The sequence below is a fragment of the Phaseolus vulgaris genome, chromosome 8, assembly GCF_051622355.1.
Source record: "Phaseolus vulgaris cultivar YP4 chromosome 8, ASM5162235v1, whole genome shotgun sequence".
Lineage (NCBI taxonomy): Eukaryota > Viridiplantae > Streptophyta > Magnoliopsida > Fabales > Fabaceae > Phaseolus > Phaseolus vulgaris.
In genome coordinates, this window is record NC_143505.1 from 58661023 (window position 1) to 58677217 (window position 16195).

At 27.6% G+C, this 16195-nt stretch overlaps 2 non-coding genes across 2 annotated transcripts; both read right to left on the bottom strand.

Annotated features, from left to right (window-relative positions):
• Positions 1–4167: 4167 nt before the first annotated feature.
• Positions 4168–4249, bottom strand: TRNAS-AGA (transfer RNA serine (anticodon AGA)). Its single transcript has one exon. It is a non-coding gene; the product is annotated as a tRNA-Ser (tRNA).
• A 234-nt stretch (positions 4250–4483) lies between these two features.
• On the bottom strand, positions 4484–4565 carry TRNAS-AGA (transfer RNA serine (anticodon AGA)). The gene has a single exon. It is a non-coding gene; the product is annotated as a tRNA-Ser (tRNA).
• Between the last annotated feature and the right edge of the window lie 11630 nt (positions 4566–16195).

Sequence of the window (16195 nt, forward strand, 5' to 3'; positions counted from 1 at the left end):
CTCGTTGGTACGACCATGGAGCATGGAATTTTGGACACTTTGCAATGGTCGTCTCAATAAGACATGACAAGTTTCTTTAGGCACTACATCACATAAAACTTTATCTTTGTAGGTGCCTATAGATAACTCGACCTTCACTTGTTGGTTAGTTTCTATTTTTATATTTTCTTCACTCTCACTATTTTCTTTGTCTTGGATACTATGGTCACCTTTGTCCCTTAAGATCATAGATCTTTCATTGGAACAATGAGGTGCTAAATGACTTTTACCAAGATATTCTAAACATTGATTTATTCTAGCTTGAGTGTGTGAGATATGCTCGAATAGGTTTTGGGAAAGTTCTAGAGATGTTTCTTTTTATATGTTCTTCCCCTATTTGGAACCCATCCTTGTCATAAGATACAAAGTATGAACTTTGTTTTTGACTTGATTGTTTTCTCAAAATTTGTTTTTCAACTTTATGCTAAGTTGAATCAAGTCATTTAAATCTCTATAAGGTAAAAGTTCAACTTTGTTTCTTATCTCAAGTTTGAGTCCACTTAAAAACCTAGATATGGTGGTTTGGTTTTCTTCGTTAATCTCTGCCCTTTTTATATATAGCACCATTTTTTGCCAATATTCTTCTACACTTAGATTCTTTTGATGAAGTCCTTGGAGTTTGTCCATTGACTTCCTATTGTAGTATGAGGGAATATGACGACATCTCAAGGCTCCCCTAAGGTCATTCCAATATGTAATGGGAGGGTCCTTGTGGAGATGTCTCTCTCTTTTTAGGGCAACCCACCAATTCATAGCATTTCCTTGAAAACTTAAGGCGGCTAAGGGTACCTTTCTTTCCTCACTTACTCTATGGCAAGCAAACAATTGTTATACCTTCATTTCCCAATCTAGATAGACTTCTACGTTTTCTTTTCCATGAAAATGAGGTAGATCTACCCTAACCTCTCTTGGGCTCTCTTGTTCTTTTCTTTCTCTTCTAGTTCTCCAAGGGGGTGGTTGATAATATTCATTTATCCTAAGACTTTCTTCCCCAAAAGATTCATGATTGTGAGAACTAGATGCATGTGAATATATTTTTTTAGATTTTTGAGAGCTTTCATCCTTTTCTTTAGCCATTTTCAACTCTTTGATTTGTACCTCATGTTCCAATTGTCTATATGAGAATGATTGAAAGTCCTTGGCTAATTGTTTTAAAAGAGTTTTAATGGACTTTATATCACTTTCACTAGATTTAGAAGAGTGAGTTGACATGACTAAAGCTTTGTGTTTAAAAGTATTTTACCTCGAGAAAGAAAAGGAAAGTAATGAAGGTAGCTTTCCAGGAAAGAGAGATGGATCACTAGGATCTCTTAAGTACCAAGTTTTTCCTTGTCAAAACCTATTCCTCAAGACTTCACACAATTCTTTTTCTAAGTAATTTACTTAGATCACAATTAGGAATGAAAAGTCAATTTTTATGCAAAGGAAAACAATGCAAAGCAATTAAACAATGCAAATCAAGTTTGACAATACAAAACAAGTAATTAAAGTAAAGCAATTAACTAAGCACAAATTAAAGATTGCTAACTACAAAGCTTTAAACTAGACGATTCCTAGGTGAGGCTTCTAGACACTTGGAGCCATTGAAGACACACTCACCGTCTATACGCAATTAATCCACTAATTAATCAAAGTTAAATGTAATTACAGCTCAAAAGAAATACAAAAGAAATTGAATTACACAAAATAAAATTCAAATTTCCTAAACTATGCATTCCTTGGCTTGTGATTGATCTTCCTTGTTGTGTTCTACAAAGTGTATGTATTTGTATTTGTATTTGCTGCAGCTCCTTGCCTTAACCTCTTATGGTTAGCCAATTAAAATCTTCAAAATAGTACCTACTAAGTAGGGATGGACTCACCACAAGGTTAATTCCACTTAACAAGCACCAATTTGAATTTTGTTCACCAACAATTTAGAGGTCAAGAAATGAAAGCAAAGAACAATTCAAATTTAAAATTAGGACAACAGCAAATGAATTTGATTTATATGACACAACTAGAAGGATTATTGAATAATATTGGACAAGAAATAAAAATAGGCACTCAACAAAAGGTAACACACAAATTGAACCTAGAGAATGGCACTAGAATTGATTAGAAAACCAAAACAGTACTACTGGAAATTTTAGGTCCAAAAAGCGTGACTTATAAAATTTATGTTGAGCTGGCTATTTGAAATTTGATTCTGAAATTTGAACCACAAACAATTCAAGGTCTTAGCAAACTTTTGGCTCTGGAATCACGCCAAAATTATGCACCAAATAATTGTGATAAATTTTTCAAAATTCTTGTCCAATTATCGTTTCTTTTAGCGCCAGAATGCACACTTTTTTTGTTTGATTTATCATTTTTTTTCTGTTTTTCCTTTTTGATCTGATTCTTTTTTTCTTGATTTTCTAATACATCAATCTGTATATATCCAGATTTTCATAATTTTTCTTCAATGTATTTTAATTTCATAACAAAAAACAGCCAGCACAGAATTTGAAAAACAGAGTATTCCTAATTCTGGAATTAAAAACAGATTGAAGAAACATCAAAAACACAATGGAGTGGATGTATATGAATTTGTATAGATCTAACACACAAATATGAACTTAAACTAAAAAGAAAAATGCACCAAAGGATCAACAAACACAAAATTATAAATCTGAACTCAAATCAAATCAAGAAACCAAAATTATCAACAAAATCAACACTACATGGAATTGATGACAAATTAGGAGAAACATGACTTAGACAAAACATAATTGGATTCAGAAATTAAAATGACTCAAGACACACAAAATGAACCGAATAGAATTGCAAATAAGACTCAAACAAACTAAAAAACAGAACAACAACACAATTCTATATGGATTCCTACACAAATGTGAAAATTAGAAGCTCAAGAACAATTTGAACACAATGCACCAATTGAATTTCTTCAAACAACACCTAAATCAAATTAAAATGCAAAAAACAACAAGACAATGTGGAGAAATGAAGAACAACACGGAAACAAGAAGAACACAAAAAATAAAATGAAAGAAGACACTTAGCTCTTGTAGAACCATAGCTCATGATACCAAATGATGGATTTGTGCCTTCCTATTTTCGGTTTTGTTGATGAATTGCGGAAGCTTCACGGATTGAAGATGGAACAAGGTCCTCCTAAGAGTGGTGGTGACCTTGAAGGTGCATGAGAAGTAGGATTTGAGAGTGGTGAGGCCAACTCTACTTGGAAATGGCGAATTTGTGAAGATTAAAAGCCTAACCTAAGAGGTTTTGGGCAAAGAGTGATATTGACACAATTTGGGCAGCAATTCACTCATGTATTAATCTTGAATTTACATGACCCAAACTCCTCTATATATAGCAAGAGTGGGCTGAAAATGAAAAGAGAATTGGAGGAAAATTCAAATGTTGGCACATGGAAAGGTGGCTCCTAAATTCAACACATGTGAGGTAGGTTATAGAATTCTTCCATGTGCTAGGAGTTCTAGAACCTTACGCTCCACTTGGCTAAATGTGGGCTGGACCTAAGTTTAATTAGGAGTAGGAAACTCTAATTAAACTTAGGTTAGCATTTTAGATACCACTTTGCATGTTTCAACAAAAATACAAAAGAATTAAACTATGTTACTTTTGACAAAAAATGTAAAAACTATTATACACTAGAGTTTATGACATGTAGAATGCGTCCTCTTGATCCCTCTTTGACCATAACTCTAATGGTTGTCTTAATTTGACATTTTGGTGGCCTTTTAATTTGACATTTTGGTGGCCTTTTAATGGATTGGCGTCGGAGCCTCTTCCATCAATAAGGAACAAAACAAAACTTGTTAAATGAAAGGAAAAGTTAGTCAAATTCCTTCCGATGTTTTAGGATTCATATTTTCATAGACTTAGTCGTACTCATAGTTTTTCTTTTCCTAGTTTATTAGTATGCATCAAAAGCAAAATGATGCAACATAAAGAACAAAACAAAACTGGTTAAGAAAATAATAATTATCAAATTATACGTAATTATTGTATGCAATTAGTGTACGTTATTATTGTACGCAAAGAGATAAAAAAAAACTATAAATGAAAAGTTATTGATTTTATATAAAAATAACTTAAAACTCGTGAACGGTAAGATTCCGTGAACGGCAGGATTCGAACCTGCGCGGGCAGAGCCCACATAATTTCTAGTCATGCCCGATAACCACTCCGGCACGTCCACTTTATATTTTAAATTTTTATTCTTTAATTTAACATATTAAAGTTCTACTTAATATAGTTATAAAAGCTAAAGTATTTTAATCATTTATTATACATATAATTTCCTATAATCATAATAATTTCTAGATTATTTATATGTTGGAAAAGTCGAGAGAGATAAAATAAAGTATCCAAAAATTGTTAGATTTGAAAGTGACAATATAGAATTTGTACCTTTATAAAAAAAATTAAAACTCGTGAACGGCAGGATTCGAACCTGCGCGAGCAAAGCCCACATGATTTCTAGTCATGCCCGATAACCACTCCGGCACGTCCACTTTATGTTTTAAATTTTTATTCTTTAATTTAACATATTAGAATTCTACTTAATATAGTTATAAAAACTAAAGTATTTTAATTATTTATTATACATATAATTCATTATAATTTGTAAATTATTTATATGCTGGAAAGTCGAGAAAAATAAAAAAAAAAAACAATTGTGAAAGGAAAAGTTAGTCAAATTTCAATGTTTTAGGATTCATATTTGGCTTAAAGTTAACTCAAAAATAGTGTTAGATTTGAAAGTTGAATTAATTGAAGATTAGTCGCAAGTGAGAATTTAAATTTCCAACTATGAATTCTTCCAAACTTTTGTGGTTATAGGAAGATGAAGTGGTGGAACATGGTCACATATATCAAACATGAGTCAAATCAAATATTTTCATAGACTTAGTTGTACTCGTAGTTTTATTTTCCTAGTCTATTAGCATGCATCATGCAACAGGAAATAATAATTATCAAATTATACATAATTATTGTATGCAATTAGTGTACGTTATTATTATTATACGATATTGTACATCATTAATTTAATAATGATAGAATCTCATTATTAGTGAATCTTACCTAATTAGCTTGTAATGTAGAGAGAGAATGAAACTGAGCTTACATCATCATTGGTGAATTGTTGATTTTAGGAAAAAAATAAAACTACTTGATGAATAGGGAAAGAGGTTTAAAGTGAGGATGTGACATATAAGAAGTGAAAACCTCATTTAAACGAAAAAGAATAACACAAACCTCTCATTTTTTTTTGTTAAATCCAATAAGATATTAACAAATTTGTAAACTAAAATCTTAAAGGCAATGTGTCTTTGTTACTTAATTTTATCATTTTTACCCAATGGACTTAGACTTGGACTCCTATTTATCTGACCCTTAAGAGTGAATCCTTTCTACATTGGTATAGTTCCCCTCAAGTGAGAGCATTCCTTCCAAGAGTACTTTACATCTATGATTCTTTACTCACATACTCTTCTAATCTAGTCACCAAGAAGAACCATCAAATCTAATATCACTGGTGGGTCTCTCGAGGTGGAATTCATGAAGATTCAACAACAATGAAACCTAACTCAAACTTACATAAGGGATTGACACCACCTCTAACTCAAAATCTAAAACAATGAGTTTATAAGTCTTATTTCTTATATGTTACTTAATTTTCTCATTTCTTATTGAGACTTAAACTCATACTTAAATTTCTACCAATTTTCATTTTAACCACGTAAAAAAAAGTATATAATTATATGTGGTTTAGAAAGAAAAACAATGTTATTGTTTGTGTAGTCTTGACTTTTAGGATATGTTTAACATTGTACAATTACTAAGAGAAAAAAAAATGATTTTGGATGTATTCGTTGTTTGTTTCCAAGTGATTAGATGAATTTTTAATTATCTTGCTATAATCAATAATTTTCAACTAAATTTATTGGTAAGTTGTAGATGCTAAAGACAATTATTGATAGAATTTAGATCTAATAAGAGGCATTGTGTGAGTTTCATGAGCAACAATGAAAATTATATAATTTAGGCAAATTAAAATATTACTCAAAGGATGAAGACAAGGAGAATAAATGTTATGTAATTAAATATCTTGATTTGTTCAAAGGAAAAATAACTTCTTATAAGTGTGAAGAAAGAGAATTTGAAGAATGACAATCATTTAAAAATGACAATGTACTTTTTAATGTCTAATAGTTAAGTAGTTTAAATGGTTGATGTATGCAATTTAGTAAAACTTATAATCTTTAGGTTTTTGAAAGATTTGAAACAATTTTTATAATAATTTAATAAATAGTAGAATATAGTGGCTTGAAATTTGTATCAATCCCTCTAATATTTTTTTCTATATATAAGATTAACTTAAAAGTTTAATAAATGTAGTAGTCATTTAATTTTAATATATATGACCTATTTTCAATTATAAAAAAATCATATTTTATGTCTCAAATTAAGTAAAGTTTAACTCCTTTCATTTTATTTAATTATAGTTTTTTAAAACATCAACATTAATTAATGTATGAACTTTTATTTCAATACTTTTGTTTTACATGAAGAGTATTTTAGGAAGAATATTAAGACATTAATATAATTAATTAATTTCTTTAGTTTGTGTCAATTGGAGTTTTTGTTGTTTATAATTGAGGATGAATGTAGTATGATTAGACATACTTCTCTCTCATCAGGTGACATGGTCGAATATTCATTCGATTATAAATATCGGACACCCCATGAATGACATGGTTGAGCCTGATTTCTTGTAGCACAATTAGCCTAATCAAAAGTATGGAATCTTATTTTAACATCGAGATTACCTTCGCGATCTATCCTAATACATGCCCATAATTAAGGGTCATCAGGATCCTATAAATATGCACTACACCTAAGACAAAGATACGCATTATTACATCGTATTTATTACTTCCACCAACCTTATAATAAATTCTAACTTAGGCATTGGAGTACCTTTTATAGGTACTTTGTTCTCACTCTTCAAGACTAAATCTAGTGCAATAGAAGGCACTAAATGTAGTTAGTAAGACAAGAAGAACCATTTTCGACACATACAAAAACAGATGTAATACAATTAGACATACTTCTTTCTCCATTTCAAAATGACTAGTGTTTTAAAATTCAATTTTATATTGCCTAAATTCAAAACAGATTATAAACTTTTATTTCAAACTTTATTTAATAAAAAATTACATTAATCTAATTATTTTTTTAGGAATCTATCCATTTTTCAACCATCACCTCTATAATTCCAAGTAATGTTATTGTTTGGTTGTGAAAAAACATTACATACTAACTTTCATGGAATATATATAAACTTAAAGTTCAATAAAAATCATTAGAGTAATGGTGATTCTCCCTCATCTTTTAGTTAGAAACAGTAACATTTTTACGGATAAAAGGCAAATGGGAATATTATGAGTGGTGTGAATGCCTTTATTCTACCCCTGTTAAATCTCTACCACTAACAATTGATTTTCCATTTACAACTTTTAGAACCAACCCTTAACTATTTTTGCTATAAGAGTTGTGTGAAATAATGGCTCTACTTAGGATTGAAGTATTTCTACTTGTTCTTTGTCATTTAATGTACTTACTTTGGATGTAAGTATAAAAAAGTTGGAGCCATTTTTTAGTTTGGTTGGTTATCTTTACTTCTTTGAATGTGTATCTTAATGCATAAGTAACTTTACTTATAACAAAATGAGGTGGAAGAACATAAAAAGAAAGTAACTTTGTTTATTTTAAGAAAGTTGAGACTAAGAGAAAAGAAAATGTTTTATTTCTCAAATGTACACCAATAACAAAGATATCTCAAATTATATTCTCTTTCAATAAAAGTGTTATCTTAAAGAGTTATCTTGGATAACCAGATGCCTCATAGACATGACATAAAATTTCATTGTGTATTTTTGTTCTTTGAAATTAGTTTTGAAAAATATGTTTCATTTCCCCTAACATAAACATATCAATCTTCCCACAATAATTGTAACTTTGAAAGTAATTTCTTTTGACTTATTTGAGACTTTCTTCAGCCATTTGTTTTTCCAGCTCAACTTCCAATTCTTCCATAAAGTTTAGAAATCAAATGTTTTCATAATATTTTCCAAGACTCCAAGCTACACTTCCATTAAGCTCCATCTACACCTTCTTTCCACACTAACACTCAAAATTGACAGGGACATATGAAAAGTCTAAAAACATAAGTCCAAATTTTCCACTATGCATCATCAATGTTGAGTGGATTATATTATTAAACAATATACACATGATTAACACATTCATACTACCTTGGAATTTGATTTCATATTTTGCACATAAGCAAATTCAAAAGGATAAAGCATGATGTCACATTATCATGACTGTAAAATCAACTGAAAAAAAGGTTTTCTCAAGTAAAGACAATAAAGAAGTAGTTTTACTACATTCAGATCATTATCTCATGAATTCTTAATTGCATAATTATCTGTTAAATTAAGCAGTGAACTCATCTTATCAAGTCTAACAACATTTTTTAATTCATCTCACACAAATAAGTAATAATTTATATATATAACCTGAACTATTAAAAAATCATCTATTAAATATATTTTTTAAATAATTAATTATGATAAAATATCATGATTTTCATGACTATAAACTTGAGTTTTTTTGTCCGTTTAAATTTTTTTTAAAAAAGGATATTTGAAACTTGATAAAAAAATATCTAGATCTTAATAGATCAAATATTAATAATATTAAAGATAAAACTCAATTACTATTGAATGCCTTTTTATTTATCTCTAATTATTTTATTATGAAAATAAGGCTAATAATTCTATATAATAACATCTTCATCACAAAAAAAAAATGTCACTCTTCTATATTAATTTAATAGGTTTTAATTGTTCTCTTATGAAGTGTCACAAGAGAATATTTTTTTTATTGTTAACTCAGATATCTTAAGGAAAGAGGTCTTTCTCAAACAAAGTTTAAGTGTTTCGTCTCATTAATAACATATCAAAATCTGAAAATGACATTATCTTTAATATTTATTCTAGAGCACCTTAAAATATTAAACTTTAATGTAAAAAAAAATGAAAAGAAAATGTAAGGAGAGAGTTGAAGGAGTTAGGTATGACGGCTTTCATGTCATCAAAGTATTGGGTGCATGCTGCATGTTGCATGTTGGGGGAAACCCTAACATTTAATTAAATTATATACTTAGTAAGATGGTGCCTAATAATTAATGGTTGGTAACATTCCATTGGACCATTCAATAATAAATCAAAATTAAATTAAACAATTCTAAAAAATAGTAAAACCATTCCTATCATCAATAGGAAATTTTAAACCATCAAATAAATTATTTTTTTCAACTTTTTTTTTCTTCTTTTAGTTTGTCGTTTTCATTAATGTAAATGATAAGACAGAGGACATTATATAGTACAAGCCTTCAATTAGTGTGGTTAATCTTTTAATGTCATGGGGGAACATTGGAACAATGTGAAAACAAACAATAAACTAAAAAGGAACACACTATTTTGTTCTTAATCATGTCTCACACAAACACGACAACGTAACTTTTATTCTTACGATTACCATGTTTGGTCTTGTGATTTCCACCTTTGAATCAGCACGAGTAACTTGAAACAAAGATTACCATGGAGTTTCACTCTGTTGAAGTGCACACTTGAAAAGAGAGTAGAGGAATCACTCTTTTGCATTCATTCTTATTTTCTTTAACTACAATTGAAGCTAATAACACTTAATCATGTGAAATTGCAACGTTGAAAAGGTTTAGGACGAGTGTCCCACAAGACAAAAACATGCATGTGAGACCCAGTCCTTGAAGTCTTCTTTTTACAGCTTATAGAGTCCTTTATTTGTTGGTTTTGTTTTGTAGTAAAAAAATTGTTGGGACCAAAGATAATGGCCTACTTGGATAAATTTGAGTGGGGTAGCTAAGCATGATAGGATTTGGGTAGGGTAGGGTTGCTTAACCTAGGATATAAATTTTCATTATTTGGAATAATATTTTTTCATCTTGATTTGCTTTTTAGAGAGGCTCCCATATGGAGACAAGGACCGACCAACCCTTACTTACTTTCACCACTCTTGGATAGATATACTTCTCACTTTTCAATTGGATTCACCCTAATATCCCATTGCAAAAAAAAAATAGTAATATATATAATCTATTTTCACATTATTTTATTGTAATAATTACTTTATGAATTGATTTTCAATGATGTTTCAAAACATCTAACTTTTCCATAAAATTTTGCAATATATAATATAACCTAAGTAAATTATAAAAGGATACATATATATTGGCCATTTAACTTGTATTTTGTATTTTTATGTTGATTAAAAAAAAAAAGGATACATATATATTCAATCTTTAATATTCTTATAGAAACTAATTTGGAGATTTTAGAGTGAAAAGGAATTAAAAATGAAACAACAATAGAGATTTAAAAATGAAATGCAAATTCACAAATTAATGTTTAATATTTTTTTTTAATAATCTAAAGATTCATATTCAAAGTTTAAACAGTTAATTAATTCAATTGAATAAACATAATTGAAGTAGAAATATAAATCAAATCAAAATTTCATTCAATTTAATTCATATTAAATTATCAAATCAAGATTCAAAGGATTTAGTTTGATTTCTAAAATATAAATCCGCAATTAAAGGAAAGAAGAACAATTCTAGAGTGTAGACCAGGAATAGTACGTTCTTGATCCCATGAATTGAATTTCAATAATTAATTCTCCACATATGAAGAATGACAAAATATAAAAAGGAGAAGAAGATGAAGAAACAATTCATAAAATGAAAGAAAAATAGAGGAAAAATAATTTAGAAAACTGAAAAAATAAACAAATGAATTCGATCTACTTAATTAGAATTCATTTAATCTACATATAGACTCTCTAGTCAATTGTACACATCAACCTAATTATGGATTCTGATTAGGTTTATAAACTCAATTACAAAAATTCAAACTAAAATTAAAAAAATAAAATCTAGATGGATTTCTACACAAAAATACAAAAAAATCTATCTTAAACTTCAAAAATCATATGTCAAATTTAAAGTCCTACAAATTTAAAATCCAATGTAACTGAAATCAACAAAAAAATAATATTGATAGACAAAATCATGACCAGAAAAGTAAACAAACGTCATGTTAATTCAAAAATACAAAATTAAAGTAATTATATCCATTAAGTTTAATTTATTATTATTTAAAAATTAAAAATAAAGTATATGAAAAATATTTTCAATGTGTAAAAGTGTATTATAGGCTCATGAAATAAACTAATTATAGATTGCGTTGCGTATAAAATTCAATTGAAGTTAAAATATCTTTTCATAAAGAGATAAAAACTATCCTCTTAATGAATTGAGATTTATATTAAGGATTTGAATTCTAATTACATATTTAAGTAATAGAATTACTTGTTAATCATGTATCTATAATTATAAAAATTGACACTCACTTTCTTACTCTCAAAATTGCATGTTATTTTCAAGTTTATTTGCTAACGTAGTTAAATATCATTGGTTAATGCATATTTTATTTAAGAAAATATATATTTTTTTAAAAAAAAAATCATTGTTGTACAAATTCCCAAAACTATTTCATTTTGAGAAATGTGAGAAATTTTATTGATTAGGTTACTAAATTTTTAGAAGTGAAAAAATGAATTTCAATTTCTGACCACGTATTTCTAAAATTGTTGTACAAATTTCAAAAACTTTTTTTTATACATATTATCTTTTATGATTGTTATTATTATTTATACGTTTTTACTTCCAATTCATCTAATGTTCAATTAGTTATTGCAAGAAGTTGAACTCATTCACTTTTAACCACATTCAGAACACGGACCATCTTCTGCCAATTTCATGATTGACAAAAAACGATACAAAGTATAATAATAAAAAATTATATATAATACGTTATATACAAATTCAATAAATTCACATGTTCTTAGAATAATTAATCAAATATTCTAGAAAATAAGTAAGTTCTACAAACTTAAAATAAATTTAGTAACAAATTAAAAATATATGTATATCCAAGAGTAGTGCTAGTTATATCTTTGTTATATAACTAAACAATTGTAATAATTGAATGAGTTTAATAGTTATTTTCCTAATTCTTTCTTAATAGAAAAGAAAAAAAAAGTTAAATTATAATTAAATGGATTAAAAATATAATATTATTTTTAAATATTTAAAAACTCACATATATTCGGGGGTTTTTTCTAACTTGTTCCCTTCCAATGCTTGTGAGTATTCTCATGATATTTGCATAAAACAAAAAGTTCATTAAATGACAAAATGTAATTAACTTCACACAATTTTCAACCATTATAGTCAACTTACCAATTAAGTAGTCTCTTTCAAAAATAATAAAGAGTAGTAAATACAGAAATATTATATATTGTGAGATTTTTTTTTAATTTACTATCAATTAAAACTACATTTATTCTTGCAGTCAATTTTATAACATCCACCATTTGAGGCAACATTGAAAGATTAGATAGAATACAAATTATTGTCAATAATTTTATTTTAAAATTTATAAATTAGAGTCATTCTTTTTTAAGCATGGATTCTAGCTTCCTTTATGAAAATTTGAGTAAAGAAATTACAAATTAGAGACATATAATAAAAAAATTGAGTAAAGATGTTATCTCTTTGTCTTGTAGGAACAACTCTACTAAAAACAATAACTCTTGTTTAGTGAAATCTGTCATGAACCACAACCTTATAACCCTGACGATGAGTTTTTGGTTTTATTTTGGAAGAGTGACTTCTTGTATGGAATGTATTTGCTTTCACAAAATTAATACATAAAAATACTAAAACATTAAACAAATTAAATAAGGATAGAAATAAAAATAAATAAAGTTCTAAAACCCTAATTCGTTAAAAAAAGATAAACTTTAACATATAGACATGAAAATCATGACATGTTGTGGTTTACAAAATAATATTGTAAACATTGATATGTTTAAAGTTTAGTATTTTGCCCAAAAAATGTTAACTTGAAGTAGTAGAAAGAATAACATAAATAATAACACTTTTAAAATTCTAATTTGTTGAAAGTTGTGCTTTTTTTTCAAAAAAATAAAGACATAGATTAAGGCGTAAACAACAAAATCATTGAGTAATATATTTTAGAAAGGAAGATTGTAAACCCTCATATGGTAAAAGTTTAATTTTTTTCCCAAAAAGACAAATTTTAAGCTCTACTAAGAAGAACATAAAAAAGTTTAAGTTGTACTTCAAACCATAAACAACTTTGGATTGCGGCAAAAGATCTCCTTGAATAATTTAAAACTAAAATTTCAAATTAAAATGGATGTGAGGTGAGAGATTTTACTAATTCGCTTTCCAAAGGTTCATATGACCTTGGCTAGAGATTTTCTATTTTTTGTAATTGTTGGGCTCAATGAACAGGGTAAATACAAAATGCAAAGCATCATTTTTGCAATGTGTGCACTGCAAAAATTGCTTTGAAGATGATGTTATAGTGATTTTTTTATCAACAAAAAAAATAAATAAATATGAACCACTTCAGAGGTGATCCAACCCTTTTACATAGCAACTCCTAACAAAAGAGAGACCTCATAAGTCACTAAAAGCTATCAACTTAGAACCAACAAAAGCAACTAAAGAAAACACCACAAATCCACCTACTCAAAAGTAACATGTCATGCCTAGAGCAAAACACTTACTAGATATGCCACATGTGTGAGTTTAATGTTATGTTTTGACAAAATTTATATTTTCTTTTTGTTTTGACTTTTTTTAATTGTGATACTTAGTAAAAGTTATTGTCATCCTTCAATTTTATTATCTATAAATATATTAATAATACTTTAAAGATTAAGAAATTTAATTTTCATAATCATAATAATTAATAGATAAATTTGAGAATAAAAAGGACCATGTGGTTACAAAACTTTTTGTTAGCTATGTTGTTGGGAAATGGTAGAATACACAAATACATTCAATATATTTTACACAAAATAAAAAAAAAATCATACTTATTTCTTTTAAATATACAATTCAGTAACACAATTAAGTTTTAAATTTTGCACTTTTTTTAAAAATTTCAAATTTTATAAACAATGAATGAAAAAAACATTATAATTTTATTGTTGTTTTTTTTAACAATAATGAACACATTACCCATTGGTTACAAGTACCTATATTAATTTGAATTAAGTTTCTCATTGGTTACAAGGACCTATATTAAAATGATACATCAAGGCGCATTCAATTTGTTATTATGATTTAATACGAGTAAAATTTGAGTCAATAATATAATGCCTATAACTACTTTGAGATTCTAAATTAATTAATGCAATTTTGTTGTCATATTGAACCGACAGAATAAAATAATATTTTGATATAAGTGTATAAATAAAAGTGACCCTACCAAACCAATCCCTTTATAGACTTAAACATGCACCACATCAATCTTCTAATTTGGATCAATCAATAGTTTAAGTGAATAAGTGAATTTTGTGGATTTAAATGAATTTGGATTTCAAATTCAAATTTCTCATTAAGGGTTTCCCATTATCCCCAAACCTTTTAGAAACCAATTAGGGTTTCTAAAACACTTTTTGTTTAAATAATAATGACTTTTGAATCACACATAACCCTTTCAAGACCAACCAAAATCCTTATTTTGGCATAAAAAGGGAAATGAGTGCAGGCAATAATGATAACTTATCATCATCATTTTTACTTCTCACACAAAAAAAAAGGCTTCAAATAAGCTAAAATAAAATCAAAGAAAATATGAGACATGTTATGAAAACGTAGGTCATTTTCTTTAAATAGATTAGGGCTCACCCATATTCACACCCAACAAAATGGTAATTTGGAACTTTTCACATAATCGTCCTACATAATTTATTCAAATAAGTTACAAAAATCAAGAGTGTTTCTGATTTTCATTCACTTGTAAATACAAATTCGTTTACCATACAATTTAAATTTCTTGGATTCACTAGGCAAGAGCATTAAGTGAATGATCACTAAATGTTTTTTTATGTCTTTTTTTTTTATTAGTGAAACACTTTTCATCTTGTTATTGTTAAAAAATTATTAAATACAAATTAATTTTAAAGATTAAAAATATTATATTAATTAAATTAGATATTATTTTAAAAATTAAAAAAAAATTATTGATATCTAAATTAATTTTTATTATTGATAAATAATTTTTAAATTTATAAAAGATGGAATATTACATTTCCTCATTTATGTGCTCATTTACTTTTATTTTAGTTATTGTCAATCAAATTCTATATCCGTTAATATTTAAAATTATTGTAATATTTATATATTACATGTGTTTGGCAATCGATATAAAATATGTCTATTTTTTACATTGATTACCAAGTTGATGTACTTATTGTACTAATCGGCACCAGACGAGTTTGTCTTGGACATAGCGATCGACCGAGTTAAAAGAAACTTCAAATTGCGCATTGAGTGACGTTTGACAAAACCGTCGTTTCAAGGTGCATTGTTCCCTTAGATGTATTTGACTGATTTTGCGGAGATGTTCCCACATATTTCAGATACGGTTACAACACATTAAATGCTTTTGTAACTAGTGATTTTTATTCAATGTGCGATTTGAAGTTCCTTTGACTCGGCCAGTCGGTCGCCGTGTCCAAGACAGACTCTTCCAGTGCCGACCGATACACTTATAAATGGACGATTTAAAATAATTTTTTATAATAGTGGAACTAACATATTATTTTAATATTTTTTAAAAACAAATTTGATGAGAAGTAAATATATTTTTTTTTGAAAAAAAAATAATTATAAAAAGATGATTGAGGAGAACCTTGACAAGGTTGGTTAATATTTAAAGTTAGAATGTTTCATTATGATATGAGCCTTTACCCCATAACTATATAAGTGAAGGTGTGACCTATGCAGTGATGAGTTGATGAAAGTGTGGGTGGTGGTTGTATATAAATATGATATAAAAGGGATATTTTTGTTGCTGTATGTTACTATATACTCTATTAGGTAATGGCAAAAGGAAAAAGGAAACAGTGAGAGGAATATATAATCTTC